The sequence below is a fragment of the Manis pentadactyla genome, chromosome 8 (assembly GCF_030020395.1).
Source record: "Manis pentadactyla isolate mManPen7 chromosome 8, mManPen7.hap1, whole genome shotgun sequence".
Lineage (NCBI taxonomy): Eukaryota > Metazoa > Chordata > Mammalia > Pholidota > Manidae > Manis > Manis pentadactyla.
The window spans coordinates 20,842,518-20,867,455 of NC_080026.1; positions in this window are offsets into that span (position 1 = coordinate 20,842,518).

Sequence of the window (24,938 nt, forward strand, 5' to 3'; positions counted from 1 at the left end):
AGAAAATTGCAAAAGTATAAAATAATACCAGTCTTCTCAATTTTTTTTCTCTAGGAAAATATTTTTTTCCTTAAAGCATGCTGTTTCTGTTAACATGTAACCAGCTTATTATCATTATTATTTTACATGAACTCATAAATAAATTAAGTTTTTTCAGTTTTAATTTCTAATATGTTAAATACCCAGATATACACCTACGCACACAAAAGCTATTTGCCTTTGGCAGTAATTTATTAAAATGTAAAGGGTCCTGCAGACACAGTTTGAAAGCAGCTGATCTAAGTGGTACGTCAAACGAAGTACATCCCCAAGTTGATTAAATAAATAATCCTTGGTTGGGCCTTTAGACAATGTTCCAGTGTGGTACTGAGAAGTCATTGTTGTGGTCCTTTAGCTTTATTTACCAGTTTTACATAATTATCCTTAACAGTTATGGATCCAGAATTTGAATCCAGGCAATCTGGCTTTGGAGTCCATCCTTTAGCCACTAAGTCATGTTATGTGTAGAGGAATCATGTAAATATCAATCAATAGAAGCATCAAACTCAAATATGAAATGGTGCTTTCCTGGAAAACATAGAGCAAACAAAACGATAAGATTTTTTTTAAAAAAAGAGCAGAATCAATCTCACCCATGGGTTCAACTTTTCCATGGATCCAATGGGTCACTTGGGGCTGCTTAATTTTTGAAATCCCTGTAATTTGTCTAATCTTGTTAAGTAAATCTATTAAATGAACTCTAACCAGCATTTCAACCCCAAAGAAAGACAGTACTTCTGTGAACATTCAAGTTTTCTCTCTGATGGTAGCAATAGAATTCTCAGAAATAATGAAAGGTAGCAGAGGGTTCTGATTCAAAGCATTTTCCCATACAATCTTGCTTTAGGAGGAGAGAACAGATGCTTAAAGAGAGAGTGGTCATTTGAATGAGCGAGGGGGCTTTTGGCTGGCTTTATGGGGCTGTCCTGTGCTACTATAATGGGATGGGGACAGATTGGTTTGGAGACTAATCCTTCTTAACCTCTTTGGAGTTAAGCCCACAACCTAAAACAGGAGAAATCAATTGCACTTAACATGTGTTAACGTCTGAACATACAGGTCACCAAATTGCTTGGCTTTTAAATGGATGGAATTAACATATAGACAATCTTTGGTTATGAAACGGTTTCCTTTTTTCACAAAGGCAAGGCCAGAGCATTTGATACTGAAACCTCCACTCAGATTAGTGAATTCCACATCCCCCTTCCTCCGGGGAGGTAGAGAAAAAAAGACTTCGTGCAAAGGGTACATTCTCAAGATTACTGAGCTTTGCTAAGTGCAGGAAAGATCCAGGATGTTATCAATTTAGTTGTCAAAATAAAAGCAACAACTTAAAAGTGTTTAATCTGCTGGAATAGGCATTAAAATCAAAGAGATACTTGTAAGAGCAGGAAATGCAGGTTATTACATAAAAGTAAAGTGTGACAGTGAAATTTTAAATCAGGAGGAAAAGCATATACTGTTGAATGAGGAATGTTCAGAAAAAATAAAGTTACATCATTACCTCACAACCAATAACAACATAAATGGATTAGGTATTTGAATATACAAACAATATTTACGTGATTTTTATTTTCTTAGGATTGGAGAAGCTTTTGTAAGCATGCATTGTAAATTATAACCATAAAGCAAAAATGCTTGCTATAATTGACTTTATTATAGAAAGAAAGAAAAAGAAAGAAAGAGAGGGAGGGAGGGAGGGAAAAAGGGAGAAAAAAAAAATTTAAACCACCTGAGAAAAATATTGGTATATTTTCTGTTATGATTATAACAACCTGTTACTCTTATTAATATATTAAAAAATTCTTATAAATCAAATGTAAGTCATAAACAATAATAAGAAAATGGAGAAAAGGTATGACAGATACAAAAAAATTCACAAAAGAAATGAAAATGACCAGTATGTGAATGTATCTTCAACCTCATTAGCAGTCGAAGAAATGCAAATTGAATAACAGTGAGACAACCAATTTTTTATTTTGAATTTGTGAAATATTTTTTATTTTAAGCATATAATCCTAAATTTTGGAGAGGATAAGGAAGAGTCCGTGTTTTTATACTGTTGGGAGGCATGTAAAATTGCACAGCCATTCTGTAGGGAAATTTATCAGCGTGTATTAAAAGTCTTAAGAAAGAACATATCCTTTAACTGAACAAACCCACTTTTAGGATTCTAACCTAAGAAAATTTATTAATATGCCTACAAAGAGTTTGGAGGAAAATCTATAACTTAAATACCCTTCAGTAGGGGGATTGGTTACATGAGTACTAAAGTACAATGGAAGACTTTGTCAAATTTAAACATTATAATAAAGATGTCTATTTTACAATAAATTGATATTCAAAGGATATTTTATGCAAAAAATTGCTTCAGAATGGTACTATGGTCCTAATTTTGGAAGATGTATAAGTCTAAAAAGCAATACCCCAAAATAGTAACAGTATATATTTTGATTGTTGAAATTTTAGTGTTTATTTTCTTTTTGTCTAAAATCATTTTATAATTTTTGTTCAATAACTATGTGCTACCTGTGTTATTTTAAAACATTTTAAAGGCTAACAAATTACAGCTCCAAGAGTCATTTTTAAAAGTAAACTTTATTTTACAGAAGATGTTCACTTACAGAAAAATTATAGAAGTAATCTGTACAGAGTTCCCATATACCTCCCTCAGTTTCCCCTACTATTAACATCTTACATTACTGTGATTCATTTGTCACAATTAATGAACCAACATTGACAATGATTATTAACCAAAAGTCATACTTTATTCAGATTTCCTTAGTTTTCACCTAATGTCTTTTTTCTGTTCCAGGATCCCATCCAATAAACCACATTACATTTAGTCATCACGTCTCCTTAGGGTCCTCTTGGCTATGACAGTTTCTCAGATTTTCCTTGTTACTGACCTTGAGAGTTTTGAGGAGTTTTCTAGAATGTTCCTTAATATGGAGATTGCCTGATGTTTTTCTAATGATTAGACTGGGTGTCATGGATTTGAGGGAGTAAGAGGTGCAGGGCCCTCCTCATCTCACTGTATTGATAGTGCATACTGTTAACATCACAGCAGTCAACAGTCACCTTGACCTTCTGTCTGTGGTAGTGTTCACCAGGTTTCAACACTCTACAGCTATCCTCTTTTTCCCTCCTTCACACTCTTTGGGAGAAAGTCACTAAGCATCACCCACACTTTAAGGAGTGGGGAGTTGTGTTCCACCTTTGTGAGACTGCAGTATCTACATAAATTATTTGGAATTCTTCTGAATGGGAGATTTGTCTTTTCTTTGTAGGTATCTATTTAGTTATTTATTTATTTATAACAATATTGATTCCCTGGTTTTTATTCTATACTTTGTGTTATAATCTAAACTACTTTACTATTTTTTTGTTGTTAAAATTATTCCAATTTTGGCTATTGGGGGGTCTTTTGGTTGGTTGTTTGTCTCCTTGACCTACTCTTATTGCACGTGTGTGTGTGTGTGTGTAAGCACTTTCTTGCTTTCTGACACAACAGGATGCTCCAGGCTCAATTTGTATATTTTCTGCCCCAGTTCAATAAACAGCCATTTCTTCAAGAAGGCCTGGCTCTTTTTATTGTAAAATGGAATTAGAAACCAAGATATAAATACTAGGTGTGTTTGTTGCTCCTGGGATGTTATTGCTTATAGACTATCTCAGCTAACAGATAAAGGAAATATATATGTGTACTAATTCCTGTATATACACAGATCTATAAATATCTCTTTGTGTAACCTGGCATATCTGTCTTAAGCTAAATATGAGCTCATTCTGATTTGTCTAATAAATCTAACTATTACCACCATATATATCACCCTAGCCTTACTTACCTATACCCTCACACTCCAACAGTGAGAAACCTGGCTCCCACCATCCACTATGCAATTATTTAATTACTTGACTTCATTTTACAAATATTCTGGATTCATAATTGTTAACCTGTACTCCTATAGGAAAGAACTTTATCAACTACAACACTTATATACTGTTCCCTTTGCCTTTATTCTAACAGATTCTACCCATTTCCAAAGTTACTTAGGTCAGCTCCTTTTTATTTCATCCCTTTCAGTGACACTGATGCAATCCATTGTAATACAGTTAGATTCATTTTTCATAATCTGCAGACTATTCTGAGATCTTTAATCCTTCTGTGATTTTTTAATTTGCATATATTCAGGCTCATCTGATATGCTGTAAAATCTATGAATTTTGATAAATACAACAAAAAAATCTGTCATCCATCTCTATACTTTTGCCTTTTCCAAGTTTATTCAGGTTATCTATTTCCCCTTGTATGAGTTTGACCAAAGAATTGGTCCACTTCATTTAACTTATCTGATGTGTTTAAAACTATGTTTCCCACCAAGCACTGTTTTTGCTGTATTCCACAAATTTTGATAACTTGTATCTTTGTTTTCATTTCATTAAAACTATTTTTAAATTTATCTTGAGATGTCTTTTTTACCCATCTGCTATTTAGAAGTACGTTAAGCTCCAAATATTTTAGAATTTTTCATCCATATCTCTTGTTACTGATTTCCATTTTAATTCCATTTTTATGATTCTATCCTTTCAAATTTGTTAAGGTGTGTTCAGTGGTCCAGAATGTAGTCATGACAGAGATTCCAAATGAACTTGAAAATATGTATTCTCCTTCTATTGGATAGAGTATTGCATAACCGTCAGTTACATCAAGTCAGCTGATGGTGCTGTTCTGGTCAAGTATATTGTTATTGATTTTTGCCTGCTTTGACATATCAATTACTGACAACTGGGGTGTTTAAAACTCTAACTATAATAGAAGATTTGTTTATTTCTCCATTCAGTTCTATAAGCTTCTGCTTCATGTATTTTGACACTCTCTTGTTAGGTGCATACACATTTAGAGTTGCTGTGTCTTCTTGGATATTATCATTATGTAATATCCCTTCTTAACCCTGAAAATTTCCTTGTTCTAAAATCAGCTTTGTCTGAAATTAGCATAGATACTTCAGATTTTTTAAAATTACTGATAGTATGGTATACCTTATCCATTCCGATCTGAGTCACAGCTATTCATTTCTGTTTTCAGTTTTCTGCAGTTTGAATATGATATGCTTAGGTATTGTTCATTCTGCATAGTGCTAAGATTCCTGGATTTGTGAATTTGTGGTTTAGCATCTGTCATTAATTTTGGAAAAGTCTTATTCACCAATATTTCATATATTTCTTTTATGCCATTCTTTCTTTTCCTTCTGGTATCCCAATTATGCACATTTTATACCTTTTGAAATCTCTAGAGTTCTTGAATATTTTGACCTTTCATTTTCATTTTTTTTTTTTTTTTTTGTATTTTAGTTCAGGAAATTTCTATTAACCTCTCTTCAGGCTCACTGATTCTTTTATCAAATATGTCAGGTCTATTGATAATCTCATTAAAAGCATTTTCCATTTCTGTTACAGTATTTTTTGATTTCCAGCATTTTTTGTAGTTTCTGTTTTTTGTAGTGCTTCCATGTAACTCCGGGGGAAAAATCTGTCTCCCAGCCCAGGGCAAATTACCTTTGAAACAGAAATCAATCAAAGGGAGAAATTAAGTGGGAAAACCCATTTATTTGCTTACAAGCAGTTGTCCACTTCTGTTTGCCGGAGTCTCTCGTGACCTGGCTGCAAAAAGGGACCCCACCCAACCTCTCTGGTCCAGATATGCCCGCACCTCCACTTGTAATCACCCATTGATATGTAGATGAGCTACTTCTCTCCACCCCTTGAAAATACTTATTGATATGGATATACACTAAGGTCAGGTGAGAGATTCTGAAAATATTGCAATTTTACCCACATTCCATATCTGTGTTTATACCGCTTATATATTCTTACTTGATGTCTGTTTTTTCCTTTAGAACTCTTAACATATTAATTCTAGTTATTTTAAATTTCCTGTCTAGTAACTCCAACCTCTGTGTACTTATGTGTCTGGTTCTAATGGTTGCTTTGTCTCTTCAGAATGTGTTTTCTTCACCTTGCTTTTTGTTATGCTCTGTAATTATTTGTTGAAAGCCAAACGTGTTGTTCCAGGCTGTAGGAAATGATTAAATATGTCTTTAACAAGAGGTTTGTGTCAGTCTGGCTGGGTTGGACTGTGTCTAGTATTTGCTATAACCATAGGTGGCAGAGGCTTCACGTTTCTCTGGGATCCTTATATTGGTCGCCCCTGTTGACTTTAGCCTTCCCTAAGTATTTCATTTCGGAGAGAGTCTGCCTTACAGCTTTTCCAACTGTAATCCACTCTAATTACACTGGAGCCCTGCTGATGTAGTGATAGAGTATGGGAGAGGGGAATGTTCCCTAAGCTGCCAATTAAATCTCAGTCTTTTAGTGGACCTGGGTCTCTGGACTGTGATCTTCAAAAACGTTTATTGGTAAACCCCATTACCTGTGCTCTCTTCCCTACTTCCCTGGCTGCACTCTTCCCAGTCTCTTTCCTTGAAGATATAGATTTCATGACTATGTTTCGTTGATAATTTCTTGGCTATGTTCCATTTCCCCACCTTTAGCAGCCTTTGGTGAGACAAGAAAACTAAAGGGGGATGGAGTGGGAGGAAAGACCTTTCCACGTGAGATAAGGCTCTGGAAACGTCTTTACCTTTGAGAATAGGCCTTTTTATGGAGGAAGCTTTGGTTGTATTTCATAGTAACTGCTTTTCCCCACTGCTTGTCGGAGTCATGAGAAAGAAGATCTTAGCTCTTCACCATGAAAACCTGGTATGGTTCCAGGAGTTAAAGTCCTTATAAGTGTGGGGTCCCTAATACTCTACAGCCTTCAAACGCATCTCACTCCTGGGTAGTCCACACTCAACTTCTTGCAATTAATCAGAATTACCATTTAAATGTCATAGCAGTTTATGAACTCCAGCTCGTCCTATTCTTTCTCAGTTGATCTCAGATGTTATTCTCTCCATGTGCCTATTTCTTCCAATTTCATGCGTTGGTTTGCCCTAAAACTTCAGTTTTCTGAAGGGTTCAAGAAAAGTCATTGATTTTCAGTTTGTCCCATGCCCTTTATTTTTTCTTGTTGTAAGGATCAGTTGTATGGGAACTTGATATTAATAAGCTGAATGTTTTGAAAATTTCAGATTTTCATTTGAAATTTTCAAAACATTCATGAGAATTACCATTCCCATGACCTTTATTTCAGAGCTTTTATTATTTATTTCAGAAAACATCTTGATGGAATTGTATTTATTCCCTGGATTATCTCACCAACTTGATATTAATTAGCTCAATGTTTTTTCAAAGTTTCACAGAAAAAGAAGAGTGCAATAATTGTATAAATTCCATCTCAATAAAAAACAACTTTCCATTAAAGACCAGAAGTCTTTAATAATAATTTTAAAAAACATATTCATAACTAGCTTTTTATAAGGCAAATTAAACTTGGATTACTATTTCTTAATTTCAAATGATGTTTGGCATACTTTATTCTTTTTCATAATTAAATGTTATTTGAATATGCGCAGTGGTTGGTTGATGTAAACCAAAATACCTGGATGCTAGAGTATATATAATGAGGTGAGGAGGTTTCATGTATTTTCCAATTGTTGTTTCCTGCTACCTACCTCTGTGTAAATAATAATAACAATAATAAAATCTAAACCAGATGGCTTGTCAATATTCTTGTGAGTAACAGAACACCAAGCCAGATCTATTAGGCATGCCCAGAGTTAGCAGTTAGCTCCTTGAAGATCCACTGAGGACTCCATAGATACCAGAGATGTACAAGGTGGGGCTGAAGAGACAGACAGTCCCTGAAAGATTTCCTTCTTCCTGAAGTTTAAGTGTTTCGTTTTGTTTTTGCGCTGCTTTTACTCAGCAGCTTTCTTGGGAGTCCATTTTCTCACCTTTGCTAAAAAAAAAAATCAAATCAACAAATGATTTCTCACTTCAGAACCGGAGTAAGACTAGGGTTAGGAGGGAAAAGGAAGTAGGGAGCATTCCTGACATTTATTGGCTCCACAAAGGGCTGCGTTGCTGGGGCTCCATATTCAGACTGTAATGAGTCTGCAGTTGAATAGTTTCTGCTGTCTTTACCCTTTCCTTTGTGTCTGAGCTGGAAAGCTCCCCTCCATCTGCCACCACCACCACCACAAAAAGGGCATTTCTTCTGTCAGGACCATAAGCAGCATTGGCCACTATAACCACGACCTGTGGTCGCCCATCCCCCAGTCTCTGGAAAAACCACAAAAACAAATGTTATTTTTAGGCACACAATTGACCTTAAAAAAAAGAAAGCCATTGTTAGTTCTTTGGTTTTATTTAGTCCAATAAGATAGGAGGTTTTAGTTTTTTTAATTTTGTTTCTTTCTTTTCTCCTCCTCCTCCCTCTATCTAACACCAGGATAATCCAGATAGTTAGGAAGTTGTTTTTTTATTGAGATTGAATTTATATGATTATTTCATTCTTCTTTTTCTGTGAAATTTTCAAAACATTCAGTTTATTAATATCAAGTCTGTGAGATAATCCAGGGGATAAATATAATTCTATCAAGATATTTTCTATAACGGTATTGCCTAAAATGTGAAAGACTATTTAAAATGAATGTATCTGTTTCTCTCCACTCACTCTGCTTTGTTGTTACATTATAAATTCTTTCAAGAATTGCAATTCCTGACATTTCTCAGGGTCACGTAGCCTTCAGATGTTGCTTTGGAGTCTCCATTCTGTTCCCACTTTACACATTATCTTGTGCAATGAACAGTGCATATTTTCCCCATTTTGGTTACTGCCTTTAACAGAAGTATCTTTAATGAGGAAATGTGGATTTTCTCTTGTAATTTATGTGTGCATGTGTGTATGACAGAGAAAGAAATTAGAGGTTAGACGACCCTGCGTTGAATCCTTATTCTAATGAAGTTACGACTATGTATGTTTGGCACACATGGGTAGTATTCATCCTGAATAAGTGGCTATACAAATTATAGTTTTGCATAAATGCGTAATTTCATACATGCTGATAATTCATGCACTGCCAGTGACCCAAAGAACATCAATGCTTTCCAAGTATTTTTCTCCCTTTTCTCAAAAGGACATGATTAGACACTTTTTTTGATATGAAAGGAAAATGAAACAAATGCCCCTCTTCACATACTTCCCACAACTTGACAGACTGTAGAGTTGACCTTCAATATGTGCCTTCTTTGTGTGTCTCAGCAAACCAGAATGCCAACTATTATTTCTTCTTCTCCCCATGAAAAGACCTGTAAATGCTGCCCAAATGAAAGTAGAGAAAATTCTATTAAATTTGGTCTTTAGTTAATTCCACCAGGCAGCATTATGATGCTTTAGCAAGAGGCAGCATCATTCATGGTTTCCTGTAGGATTTTCTGCTCTGGGTCACATCAAATTGTACTTCTTCAGAAAATGCAAACTCAGAAAGTGATCAGCTTAATGGTCATTGATTCAGAAAGAGAAGAAAATCTTTTATACAGTATTAATGTCTTCTTCTTAAAAAACCAGTAAATATTTGGCAACTTGAATTTTTACTTATGATAATAACCTGGTTTATTTGTCAGAAGTTCCAGTTTGAGTTCAGGCTGGTTTGGAGACAGGCCTGGGCACATTTGATTAACTGCTAGTGTGCTCCAAACAGAAGGGGTGAGCTGAGTCAGGGGTTAGAGGCTCTTCCCGGAGAATAACAGTATATTGAGAGGAAGAAGGAGTTAGAATCTAAGCCACTCAGTCTGTAGGGAAGTTTTATTTGTGATTTTGAGCATAGCATGGTGGTTTCTATGCAAATCTGCACCTGGACTAATGCAATGATTGCATGTGTGGGTCCTAGGAATAAACATCAATAGGTGGCAAAGCAAAACAACTCAGAATTGAAGGAGGTGTTACACCAAATACTGTAAGGTACTGCAGTGCAAGTAGTACTGACTTGGGGAGTGTTTAATAGACTATGAGAGAGAAAGGAAGAATGCCATAATACATCATCACAAAACTGTGTTGTTCAGTTTTAGCTCATTTTTAGGGCATTAAGAAATGGACTATTGGACATACTTTGGCAAGGATACCAAAAAATATATACAAGGGACTTTATAGAGGTCTGGAGTTCTTATGTTACCAAAGATAACTGTGAATGTGATATCATTCATTCCTACAGGATGGTGAACACTGAGAACAGGCAGTTACACTTTTACATTTGAGCTACCCCTAAACATATCCTCTAATCTCAGTGCCACCTTTAATATTTTCCATAGGTGGAGAGAAATCAACTTGTGTGCCTGTATTTAACAATTATCTCTTAAACTGGAAAGATGATAATGGAGATTTTAAAGAATGAATTGAAGATAGGAAACACAAAAGAATAGAAGACGTAAGGTTGAAGGCACTGGGGGAAGGGGGGAGCACGTCAGACACTGATGACGTGCCAAAGTCCCTGGCTGCTGCCCCCTCCGAACCTGAAAAATGTGCCTTAGGCTAGCCAATCCTCGCGCCGCTGTAAATCTAAGCTCTGCCTCCCCCTACCTTCTTTAAAAACTCACTGCCTGCCCTGCTGAGTGTGACTTCCCCGGCCTGTGATAGCCAGCCCACAGAACATCACCCGGGAATTTGCATTCAAATAAACTACTTGGCCCTTTGTTGCCTCTCTTCACCTGATTATTTCAGCTAGAGTTTATCTTACAGAAGATAAGTAATCTGTTTTAAAACATTTATTTTTTTAAGTTGATCTATTTTGATATGGAGCATCCTATGATATTTCAGAACTAAGTTCACTATTTTAAATATAAATTGTGTCTGTACAAGCAAGATAGGAGAGGTTTTAAAGGAGGATTTATGCATTATTTTCAAATTTCCTGACTGTAAAAATTAATCAACTAATGCATCAGTTAGTACCTTTAGAATACCCAGTTCTGCCTTTTTATATGCCATTATGGGACAATACTGGTTTCTCCCTTGAGTTTATTTTTGTCTTTCAGCTCTGAAATAACTTGTATAAGACATTTATGAACAGTCCATCCAGTGACTGAGTTCCTGATTTCAGTGTTTTATGGATTATTTATTTATTTTTGGCCAACTCAAAAATTAAAGGCAAATCACTGTGCATGGAAATATTTGGAAAATGACTGAAAATGTAAGTAGTTCCCAATGGGAAAATCTCTAAAAACATATTTTTAGTTGGGGTCCCAACTGTCCATAGACTCTTTCTAGAAGCACACTAGTAAATATTATTTTTACAACCTAATTAAATACTTAACTCTGATGAATAGGTCTACTTCTTCCTCAGACTTCAAAGGAGAGGAGTCTGAAGGTCCTTGTATAGATAAAAATGAATGATACCTGTCCTCCTGGCTGTATTGGGCTATCTCGCTACAGTGAGAGGAAGGAGCAGAAAAATAGCAAAGCTTTGATCTTATGCCTAGAAATGAAGGCAATCCAGCACTCTCTGCACCCAATATGGAAATCGGCTTAAATATACACTTAGAATTACTGAGCAAATTTCTTCCCGTCTTCCCCTCCCTACCCAAACAATCTTACAGTAATGAACAAGAAGAAGAGAGACAAATGTTCATTCTCCCAGTTTTGTCCATAGAAAGGTTGGCCCTTCTCACATTTGGTTTGTTTGTAGAACTTCCAGGTCACACTTTACGAAGGGTCTCCATCCTGCATGGAATAGGTTAACATAGTTGAATCCATTTCTCACAAAGAACATTTCATTTTGTCAGATTTGCTTCTTGTAACTTGTATGCTATGAGTTGAAGAATTGGATTTAAATATTTTTCAAAGTTTATCTTCGTGCATTTCTTGTGTACAAAGCCAAAGAGCATACAAGAGGCAAAATGGGATTTTGGTGAAGTCTCTACAACAAAAACTCATAAAGGTTTATTATAGCAACTGACTAAGTGACTTGGGCCAAAGATCCAGATTTTAAGTGCTAATTGTGAGTACTTTAGACATATTTTTCCTCACAATTAACACTTATTTTAGTATATAAGTCCCCATATTAAACACGTGAATAAGCAAGACTGTTTCTTTTCAGCTAACAGCTGTAATGCCATTTAAAAATCTAACATGTTTTTCTAATACCACTTCCAGTCTTACAAGTATGGGCTGGATCTTTAACTGCAGCTTGAGCCAAATAATTAATTTAAATAAAAATATCTATCAAACCTGTTCTTTGGGGTGTGCCTGTTCCTTTCTTATGAAAAGTCCTGAGGCCTTTGGCCTCATCTGTGCTTGTGGACCTGGTATCTGAAATGCACAATAGGATGAGCTATGTGAATGGCATCTTGTCCATCACTCTGTATGGAATAATACTCTGAGAAATGTACTTGTGTCTCTTACATCCAATAGCTTTGCCCATTTAAAGCCCAATAATACTTAATCAAATGTTAGACTGAACAGTTGAAGTTTGGAGACCAGTTCTTTTGGGATTAAATAACCAGTGAGAGATTTCAGTGAAAGGAAAGGGAATACAAAGAGTAAAAACTATTTCACAAAAAATAAAAATAAAAAAATAAGGGAAAATGGCACTAATGAAAGACAGGCTTGCTTTTAAGACGACACCTTTTTTTCAGAACTGTTTGTAAACTACCCTTTCTGGTAACAGTTCTCAGATTGTATTATCTATTAGGTTCATATTTGTTGAACCTGTAGATTTTGACTATAAGTTGCTAGAACTTTTCAGTAGAATAGTATCTGGTTTGTATTTTAATTCCCAAGAACATAAAGATCTGACAAAGTTAGGATACATTCTTTGATTTGTTTTTATAAAAATCTACAGACATGGATAAGGAAATGTTGGCTCTGATAATGACAGATTTTGATGCTTAATAAAAAGGATGAATCTAGCTCTGGACTCAGACTCTGTGACCTGAATCTCACTGTGTAAAGCCTGAACAAACATTCCTGCTGTGTAACCATGAGCAAGTTACTACATCTCCCTTTGCTTCAGTTCTCTTACGTGTAACACGGAGAAAATAGCTGTACCTATCACAGAGTGTGTATGTGAGGATCAAAACAGTTGATATATTAAAACCCTTAGTGTAGCATCTGGAATGCACTAAATGCTTAATCGATCTTGGCTACTGTTATTGTCATTCCCAGTTATGAAATGTGATGACACTCACCCTGAGAGCAACCTGTGCTGAATAGGTCACACCTGTCGGACTTGGTGTATATATGGGAATGAAGGGAGGCAAAAGACAAAAAAAATGGGTAGCTGAAACATAAAGTATTAGAAATAAAAATTAGAAGAAAACAAAGTATTAGAAAGTAGAATTAAGAATGTATCTTAGGCACCAAAGTGAAATAACTCACTTAGGCAAATACTCTGATAATTAACCTCAATATATCCTTTCATTTCAACTGCAAATTCATGGAATTTAAGGCAAAGATGTAGGCATCCTTGCTTTAATACATGCACACACATAGAAACATACAGGAGGAAGGCAGACTGGGAGTTGGCCAGTGTATTAATGCTGTATTTTATTTCCTACATCGAGACAGAACAATAGATCACCAGAAGGCTCTCATAGGAGAAATAAAGTCTTTCTGTGTGAAATAATTCAATGATAAAGCCATTGGCCCTATCTATCCTGTACCAAACCGACTTTGGGCATGAGATATTAAAGGAATTATAAAAGCATTGATAAGCTATGACTGTACTAATATACAGTTTAATTGAGTTGTAAGGATAACAGAGACTACCCTCTTGTCTCCATTCCTTCCTTCTAATCACTCATTTGTAGTTTCTTTTGCCACTTCCTTTCCCCGACCCTATTTCTTTATTTGCAGGCCTTCCAGGAAGCTTCTGATTATCTTCTATCTGTACATTCTATTTCAGTAATCAAAACACACTTGCAGTTTTAGTAGCAAAAAAAAAAAAAACTGCCCTCCTAAAATCTAGATGTGAGTTGACAATTGATAGATCCAGTCCTTCCTTATGAAGCAATGTTGTTTTTTGCTCATCAAGAGTAATATCTAAATCTAATAGCTTCCTCTGCAAACCACAGCCTTATTTCTGTAAATGGCAACCATGCTGGTTGCCTTAGAAACCAAATGTAACCTTTGATTCTTCACTTTATTTTTCTCATTTAATCCATTTTTTCACCTATAGAATTTTCCTCCACAATATCTGCTCCCCACCCCCTCTTTTCCATTCAAATGTCATCATTCTAATATAGGTCTTTATGGGTATATTTGTAATAGTTTTGACTCCTCATCAAGCTGCAAACAGAAAGCTGATAAGACATTTGATTCACTTTTGGTAGCCTTTTAATCTATATTTTTGTTCCCAATCTTATCATTATTAAATTCATATTCTGTGGTACTTGTAAGAACCGCCATATACATGGTGGTTAAAATAATGTCCTATCTTTGTTTGAAACCTTTAATAATTTCTTTTTATCTTAGAAGTTCTAAACTTCTTACCACATCACACACATGCACACCATTTGTTATTACAGGAATAAAGCTATAACTTCCTCCCATATCTTTCCCACTCAAGAAAACACAGCAAAATGTAAATCAAAGGCAGCACTGCCTGTGAACCCTTTCTCAGCAAAACAGTAATTTAACTGCTGAGAGTTAAAAAAAAAAATCTTAAAAACAACCAGAATTTGTCCTAAATGCAGATAGAAAATGTAGAAACAGCCATTCAAGAACAGCACGAATCTATGGCATTTGAGCTGCAATCTCCAGTCTTCCCTATCACCCTCCACCACTTCCCACCTCTGTGTTATAAACTGTAAAACAGAGGCCCTACTCCACATAGGTGTGGTCAAGAAATTGAGCCTCTCTCTCTCTCCCCCCCACGCAGCTCCTACCTGGGGCTACAGTGTCACTATGAGAGAGGCAGGCTGCTGATGTCGCCCATTCCCTCATCCAGCCCTTCATCCCCCATTACAGGCGCTCTGGGACTGGGAGGCACAGCCAAGTAGACCAGGTTTTCTTGCCACAGCCAACCCCAACTCTTAAGATGGAAAATCTACCACAGATATGTCAGACAGAACACTAGACTCCTGATTACCCCTGCCCCAACTCTCACAGAGGCCAGAAGTTCATGCCTGGGGGTGCAAACCAGGTTAACCAGGGGCTCCCACCCCTTTGCTAAGCCCACTCACAAAGCAGTGGTATCATTCTTGAAAACCCAGTTCCTATTCGCAACTCTAGGGAAACGATGCAGGATTTCTGCAGAGGAGTGGGAAGGCAGGCCTCAAGAGCAGAGCTTCAGAACTCCACCTGCAGGGACTGCCTTTATTTGGAATAAAGACAAAACTCTCTTCCTCAAGTTGTTTTCTAAAACAATTGAGATTTTATGGAGAAAAATTAAAAAGAGATTAGTAGATACAATAAATATACAATGGCAAAGCATCCAGAAGTTCGACAGAGGAAACCAGGAAAAGAGACGGTAAGAAGAGTCTTCCTGGGATCACAGACAACTGTGCAGGTCACAGGTACCCCGCTGCACCTACGCAGGGATGATCAGAGCAGGATATGAGGCAGACTTGCAAGCATCCCCAAGCCCCACGCAGACCCATCAACACAGGGCAGAAACAGAGGCTTTAACACAATCTCTGAAAAACTCTGAACAATAAACTACTCTGACCCAGGCGTGACTCCTAGGAAACGGGCTTACAAATATTACATAACCTGATAAAGACCATCTTTGAAAACCCCAGTCAACATTATAGTAGATTGTGAAAGACAAAATGCTTTCCCCCTAAGGTTAGAAAGAAGGCAAGGTTATCTACTTTTGGTATTTCTATTTAATACGGTACTGGAGATTCTAGTCAGGTCAATTAGGTGAAAAACAAACAAATAAGTAAATAATATCTACATTGGAAAGGAAAAAGTAAATCTATTTCTATTTGCAGATGACATGAAATCATAAAGAATACTCCCTGACACAAAAACTATTAAGCTAAGAAAGGAGTTTGGCAAAATTGCAGAACACAAGACAAGGATCAACTGTATTTCTATAAACCAGCAGGAACATTCTGAAACTAAAATTAAGAAGATTCTATTTAAAATAACATCAAAAAATAAAATACTTAGGTGTAAACTGAATCAAAGAAGCACAAGGCTTAAAACTGAAAACTGCACAATATTATTGAAATAAATTAAAGAAGGTCTAAGTCAATGGAAAAACATACCATATACATGGATCAGAAGACTTAATATTGTTAAGATATTGATATCCTGGCAATACTCTTCAAATTAATCTATAGAATCAGTGCAATTCCTATTTTATCCCAGCATGTGTCTTCTGCAGAAAATGAGAATTGATCTTAATACACACATAGAAATACAAGGGATTCAGAGAAGACAGAATAGTCTTGAAAAGCAGGAACAACATTGTAGGACTGATACTTCTACATTTCAAAACTTACCACAAGTTTACAGAAATCAACATGGTATGGAATAGGCATAAGGATGGACATACAGATCAGTGAAATAGAACTGAGAATCTAGGAATAAACACACATGATCAATTGATTTCTGCAAGAATGCCAAAGCAATTAAATGAAAGTAGGGAGGGCAGTGATAATAGTCTTTTCAACAAATAATGTGGGGACAACTGGGTACCTAGATACGAAAGTATGAATTTGGACCTTATGTCACTCCATACACAAAAATTAATTCCAAATGGACTAGAGTCAGAAGTGTAAGTGCTAAAGCTATAAAAACTCTTAAGAGAAAACATGGGTGTAATTCTTCATGATCTTGGGTTAGTCAATGATTTCTTAGATGCATCACCGAAAGCCCAAGTGGCACAAGAAAACAAATTAAAACACCACAACATTTAAAAATTTTGTTTTGTATATTTCATCAAGAACAAAGAAAGATTACTCAAAGAATATGAGAAAATATTTGCAAATCATATATTTGATCAAGAACCTGCAGACAGAATAAAGAAAGAAATCCTACTGTGCAGTAATGAAAAGAAAACAAAGAAATAAAAAATGGACAAAGATTTGGATATTTCTTCACAGAACATATTCAAATGGCCAATAAGCATATGAAAAGATGTTCAATATCCTTAGCCACTAGGGAAATGCAAATCAAAACAATGAGAAATCAATTCACATCTATTAAGAGGGCTATAATGAAAAAGATGAAAAATAACAAGGGTAGATGAGGGTGTGTAGAAATTGGAACACTTTATGTGCGGAATGCAGGTGATAAAATAATTTAGCCCCTTTAAGAAACAGTTTGACAGTTCCTCCAAATTTAAACAGTTACCATATGACCCAGCAGTTCCACTTCAAGTTATATATCCAAGAGCAATGAATATATTTGTCCACATAAAAAACTTGTTCATAGCAACATAATTCTTATTAGCCAAAAAGTGTAAGCAATGCAAATGTCCATCATCTGATGAATGGATAAATATAATGTGGTATATTCATATAGTGAAATCTTAGACAATATAAAGAAATGAATATATTGGCAAATACTAAAACATTGATGACTTGATATCATTATGCTAAGAAAAAGCAGCCAGTCACAAAAGACTCTATGTTGTATGATTCCATTTATATGAATTGTGCAGAAGAGCCAATACAATCGAGATAGAAAGTAGGTAAGTGGTGGCTTATGGCTGACAAGGGTAAGGTAGGGGGAAATAGGAATGGGCATGCTAATGAATGTTTTTTTAGAGATGACAAAATGTTCTAAAATTAGATTGTGGTAATGGTTGGAACTGTATGAATGTAGTAAAACCGTTGAAATGTGCATTTTTAAACAGGTGATTTCACGGTAGTGCATTATAACTCAAAAAATGCTGTTGAAAATGCTTATTAGGGTGGTACAATTATTAAATATATATTTTAATCTGATCTAATCTTTTAAAGATATACATGTAAACATCTTCAAGCAGCTAAAAATGGTCATCTCTAATGGTTTGTTAATATAATCTTTTAAATTTTCTAGAACAGTGTTGTGCAATAGAAATATAATGTGAGCCAGTATGTAATTTAAAATTTTCTAGTAAACATTTTAAAATTAAAATGTGCAGTTCAAATCAGGTTATAGAGTCATTTTTGTGACTCATCATTCCCATTTTACTCCTGGGCAGGATTGATGTTTCCTGCCTCTAAAAACCTTAATCTCCAGTGAGTCTTGAGTTCCTTTTCCCAGAGGAGAAATTATTCCATCATTGGCAGACTTCTATGACAAAGGGAAAAATATATATAACAATTTGGTGAAGGTTTCAATATTTCTAAATGACTGCTCAAGGGTATTGATTTTATCCATTTGTTTTTCTCCAGGTCCCCAAATGTGGAATAATTATTAACAATAGTAAGCAAGATCCTGAAAATCATTCACTTTAGTACCCAATTACTAGAAAATATCCTAGCATATCATATCTGCTCAGTATTTGACAAATGAATGGATAAATGAATAAATCATTTGCAACAAATGTGAAGCAGGTGAAAAACACAAACACGGAATTGTGTGACAAAGTCTGGAATCTTGAACTTCTATTGGAACTAAAGAAACCTAAGTTACTGCTGTATGATGATGAAAAAATTTAGTTACTTCCATGATAAAAGTCAGAAATTACGACTGAACTTTTGACTTAAAATGTCCAATCCATTAAAAGTCTTCAGATCATGCCATAAAAATGTAAAGATACGGGTAAGTTTTAAACTTATAACTATAATAAATTGACATCTGAGGATATTGTAAGTTACATGAACAAAGACAGAAATAGAAACCTTCATAGTGTAATATGTATATGACCATCAGGCTTTAGCACAATGCTCATGATATAAAAACTATAAAATGCACATTTCTTTTTCAAATTACTTTTGACAGGGCTTACCATGTTTTTTTCTCTAGAGATATAAAGTTAAATTAAGATTCACTATCTCTGTCAGGACCTTTGACTGAAATTCTGAATCTTGCACATTTCTGGTAGAAAGCAGAATAAAATGATAAATGTTTACTTTTATTAGTTGTGCACTATATGTGGAGACATTCCACCACACTGTATCTACCTATTTGTGTTTAATTACTTATTTAGTAAATACTTAAATAGCACTTATTAGGTACCAGACAATATTCAAAGCACTTCACCAAAATGAATGCATGTAATTCTCATTGAATTATGTCAATCATTTTCCCCATTTTTCAGATCGAAAACAGGAATGCAGAGAGAGTAAATGCCCAAGGCCACAAGACAGTAACCTGGAGTTGGGATTTGAACCCAGATGGCCTCCAGAGTCCCTGCTGCTCTTTGAGGCTACACTGTATTTCCTCTCTAAGTATCTGATTCCAGGCTAACTTGAATGTATTATATGAATAATTAAATGGTTGATAACTTCGTGCTGTTCTTGTCCTAAACATCCACTATTTTAACTCGTTCTATCAATGAGCTCAGTAGGAATTCTACTTCTAGCATATGAATCAATGTACATCTGGTGGGAAGAGAGGAGAAGAGGTTGGAGAGAGAGAGAGGAGGAGAAGTTAGGGCGTTCTCTGCACTAAGCACCTCTCAACTTTACTGGAAAATAGCTACGAACACCACCATTCACTGAACATGCATATCTGCTACTGTGCTCGCCCACTGCACTTAACGTTCATTCTCTTTTATTCTCACAACCACTCGGCAAGGTAAGGGCTACTCCCTCCCCCATTCTGAGCTGGAGTAGTTGTGCTGTGAAGTATAAGCAGCTTCCCGAAGTCACTCAGGCGTGTCTGCCTCCAGAGCCACTGTGTCCTCCCGTGCTGGCTGAGGCAACAGATGTGACTGTTACTGTGTCTTCACGGCTCAGTCGGGCTCTTTGTGGAGTCATTCTTTGGTCTGGGTTTTTCCTTTTGCCCTGTGGCTCTGGCACATCCCCTAAACACGCCCTGTTTATTCTGTCCATATGGCAGTTTTCATTTGATGCCGTACAGTTTGCAGTCGTGGAAGACGGCTCATGTTTGCTTTTATGCTTTACCAGGTCAGGGCTCTGGTAGCTGCCACTCGGTTCTCCGGGTCGGGGGTAATCAAGGAGCCTTGGGGGAAACAGGGCTTCGTACCCTGGGCTTCTGTGGCCTTGGATGCTTCCTGCACGATGAGGACGTGAAGGCTGGATTTGATAATGAAGAGTCTTCTTTGTGTTCTGTCATTATTTATGCCACATCTGCCTCTCAGTATTTGTGTCAATGAGTCCCTATAATTACAGCCGTTGGATAATTTCCTCCGTTTTGCAACATGAATCTGACTGTGCTGTGCTGCATCAGAGAAAAACAACATTGACACCCTTGCGGCACCACCGGGCACCGAGGTCTACTCTTTCTTTCAACGTGGTTATCAGCCAAGTCGGATGAGGCGGCTTCTGCTCCTGCTCACCCTAACTGGAAGGAAGACTTTGGGAGGCTGCCTGCGAAGCCACAAAGGATCAGAATTCCTTTTTCTATGTAAAAGCCAGGATGGGACCCAGAATGCTGCTTTAAGGTGTTTTACAAAATAACCCACTAAGCTGTCCCCGGAAGGTAGAGATGAGCACGACTTGGGGAAAATCAGGCTACTCTCTCCTCTCTCATCTCCTCACAAACAAAGTAACTCCCTGTCAGTTAGCAAAGTGCTGTAGGGCAAGTATCTGCTTTAATTAAATATGAAAAAGAATGCCTGAAAGAGTAAAAATCCCACAAAGGAGCACCCTAAAAGTGGGGAAATTTCCCTGTGTGTTCAGCTCCTTCTCTCCCCTTGTTGCTCTTCCACTGCCGCCTAGTCACCAGAACGGTTGGAAAAGGTAGGCCTGGAGGCTAAACCCCCATTTTGCCGTATGGCAGCCCCCATCTTGGGATTCTACCACATTCCAGAGGGAACAAAAGAACTTGTCTCTTACGGTTTTCTTTTCTGAGTGATGCTGTGAGCAGTCAGTGACTGAAGCACCATCTTTAGTTCCTATTTGTAACTCAGTAGGTGAAGCGGAAGACTTTGGAAATAAGCTCTTATTTAACTGTGTTTTATGTTTTTTCAAGGAAAACACAAATTCCCATCTGCATCCCAAATGGTATACTAAAAAGAGAACTGAAAAAAACAAACAGATACAAAGAAATGGGACAGAAGGAAAATGTTAGATATTTTCTGAGATATCCTGAGAGAATGCTTTCCTTGTTGACACTGTGTAAGCGATGCTTGCGTCCCTACCTCTAAGCTGGAGGGCTGCCTCTCCGTGTGCTTTAAGGTCACACAGAACCTAAGCAACCATAAATGTCCATCCTTAACTTCCCTCTGTCTTAAATACACGAGGTTAAGATATTGCCTCTAGAAAGTCATCATGAAAATTCAACCTAGAAGGACTCACAGACTAATCCCTCTACTTCCATTAATGGGGATAATTTCTATGATTTTTCCAGCTTTTTTTTTTTTCCCAAAACAGAATACCTTCTTAAAAGCAAGCTATGGTAGAACCCTAATTTTACAAAATAAAGAGAAATGGAGAAGCTCTGTTTGCAAAGGAAAGGTAGGACTGGAGTGTTCCATCACCCCAAAGAGATACCTCTCAGTAGTGACCCTGGGACCAGTCTGTGAGACTTCACAGCTCTATGGAACATTCTTGAGAAGCAGTCAATTCATAATCAGATTTTAAAAGGACACATGAGTCCTTTGGGAGTGCAAACTAACTGGTTATCCTGAGGTGGAATAAAGCCACATACAAAGGAAGGATGAGCAGTGCAGGGCACGACCGTACGGGCAGTTTTCATTGGGAGCCGCAGTGGAGCAACGGCCATGAGCTTTCAACCACCAGTGCGGAGTTAGCAGTGGAATTTTACTTACTGTCACAGGAGCCCTTAAGTGTTTCCAACTGATAATGTCATGCCCAAGTTGTGGATACCAAAGATCTCTGGTGTACATATGTTCAGCCTCTTCGGATTCCCATGTGGTCTTTTTTGATGTGTTGCATTTGAAGAAATTGAGAAAACAACAGAATCTACACCCCAGGGAATGCATTATGGGGCAGTTTGAATGTAAGCTTACCCCAGCATCAGGTGTGCCTCACTCACAGAGAAACAGAGAGTCAAGCACAGTATAAGACTTTAGAAGACAACTTTATGATTAAGATAAGAATAAAACCCCAGGGAAAGTTCTCAAAACCCTGAGCAACTCACAGCAAAGGCCTTAAGCCTAAAGATCCAAATCTTTATCTCTTAAGTAAGTGATATTAGCAAACTTTTAAATTGTTAATAAATGAAAACAGTAAACAAATTATTTGTTTCTTTTCTTTTCAAAATTGACTTGGCTTTTCTTGTTGAGAGCTGATAAAAGCTTCCTTGTGATCATTTCAGGCAAGAATAATTTAGCATGGTTAAAAAACAAAACAAAACAAAAAACATTTAACTGACAAGAATTGGCAAGAATTGCTCCAAGCAATTTTGTATAATAGAATTTCACAGTAAAAAATTAACTACAAGCCCCTGACCTGGCCCATTGTCTTTCTCAGTACCACAGTTTTGCTGCTAAAAAAGAGAGTTTTCTATTCAAGAATGCAAAAGTGTGATTCAATAATCAAACCTTTTTTTTTCTCATGGGATGTTGCCCTTTATCAAAGTATGCTTGGTGGATAAATATGTAAATTATTATGCAAAGCAGGATGGAGTAATTCAAATTGACAGTTGTCTTATTTTAAAAAAAGAAATTAAAATGTGTAGCCCTGAAAATGTGTCTGCAGACAACAAAGGAAGTTCTTGTCAAGATCAACATTATTTGGTACCATTTTCATATATTTTCAAGTTAATGAATTCTTCTTGCTTTACTTTCTATTTCAAATTTTTTTCTACCAGTGTATGTGGTAAAGATAGTTTCAATGGGAATATTTAAATTTTAGTAATATGTATCAGAAAATACAGAATATTTTCTTTACTATTCTCTTAACAATTATAAAGCTGCTGCATTGGACTTTTAATAAAAAATATCTACAGATAGTAATAATTTACAAAGGAATTAATTGCTATATTTGTGAAAGCACGCTGTTACAATCTGCTGCTGAGCTGCCCCCAAGTCCGAATATTTTTGTACCTGTACTCATCCACTCTGCCTTCCCTACCATGACCACAGATGATATGGCCTGGTTCTTACCTACAACAAACTCTTCACTTAGACTCTGCGTTCCTTTGTCCTAATACATCTTTTGGCCTTTACACTGCCAACACTTCCATTTTTCTTCACCATCATTCTTTTCTCCTTATTTTTTGGATCATTCCCTCTATCATGAGTCTAATACCACTCCTCTTCAAATAAACAAAACCTACCTTGGCTCCAAACTGTCACCACATTTCTCTACTTCCCTCCAAAGCGAGATTCCTTGCAAGGTTCAAAATACATTTGCTGTTTGCCCTTCATTATCTCCTGTTCTCTCCCTAGTCCAGCCCCAATCAAGCATCCAGTGACATGGTTCCGTTTATTAAGGTCTCCAATGATCTAGGCAAAGATCTAATTTTTGCCCTCCCCTTACCTGATTTCTTAGTAGCTCTTCATGCTTTCTTCTTCAGGAGGTTCTTTAGACTTAGAGGAAGTCTTTTCTTTCAACTTCAAAGTCTTTTCCAACCATCTAAATACTGATGTCCCCAGACATTTTCTTCTCTATCAATACACTCACTAAATGCTTTAATCTAGTCTCGTGCCTTTGAAAATGATCTCTCTACTTCTCAAATGAGTATTTCCAACTCTGACTTCATTGCTGAACTCCAGACTCAAATTCAACTTCCTTTTTGACATTGTCAGTCACCACAAACGTCACATGGCAATGAAAGAGCCCTTGGCTCCCCACCCTCTCACCCAACATGAAGCCCAGAATCCTCAGCTTAGCAAGTCTTTAATAATTAAGTAAATGATAATAGTGTCCGTTTAGCTGTTAGGTTTAATATCCCATATTTAATTTATCACTTTCCAGTCCACATCTAATTCACCAGGATGTGGTTGCTCTGACAATATCTGCTTTGCATCTGAACTCTACTGCTACAGTGGGTGTTAAAACATCATCTCTGACCTGGCCTTCTGTAATGATTTCCCTACCAGTCTTCCCACCACATTGTAACCAGAATAATTTTTTAATATATTAAAAAATTTTTTAACTGTGATGTACCAGGCCCTACATGACCTGGCACTTGCCTACCTCTCCAGCCCATCCACCTGTACCCTCGCCTGTGTTTATGCCTCTTCAGTCACAGTAACTTGAAATATTTATTCCCCAGAACATGACTGCTATTCTCCATATTGACTATCAACTTAAATGTAATGTCCTCAGCTCTTCAGAGAAACTTTCACAGGTCAACATGGCTAAGTAAGAACTACTGACTCGTCCCACACACACACGCCAGTTTCTCTCTTTCATATTATTTTATTTGCAGCACTTAACATTATCATGAGGTACATTTTTTAAGATTTTATTTTTCTATTGCCTCTCTCCTTATATATGAACACAAGTCTTTTAGAAGCAGAGACTTTGTTTTGTTTCCTAAAATCTAGACTAGTACCCAGCACATAGTGTGTACTCAATAAATATTTGGTAATGGATATTGACTTACTTGATCATTCACACAGGAATTTTACATCTGCAGTTGTGTCTCCTGTACTTGAATAAAGTCTGAAGGCTCACTAAACCAATGATGGTAATTAGATTCTGTGTGTGTGTGTGTGTGTGTGTTGTGCATGTGTGTGTGATTCTAGACAGAGCTAGAGTAAAGTGGTCTTAAGTTACAGCAATCTATAGAAACCAGTATTAAATGTCCCAGTATATGTGAAATCTTTAGATGATGTTTATCTATATAGTAAATGATAATGCATGAATGAATAAAATGACACAGCTTTTACTAATTTAATGAGATGTTGAATGCTGTAGATAACTGAACTCAACAATGTTCATTTTTAGTATTTACATCATGTCAACACATGAGTCATGTG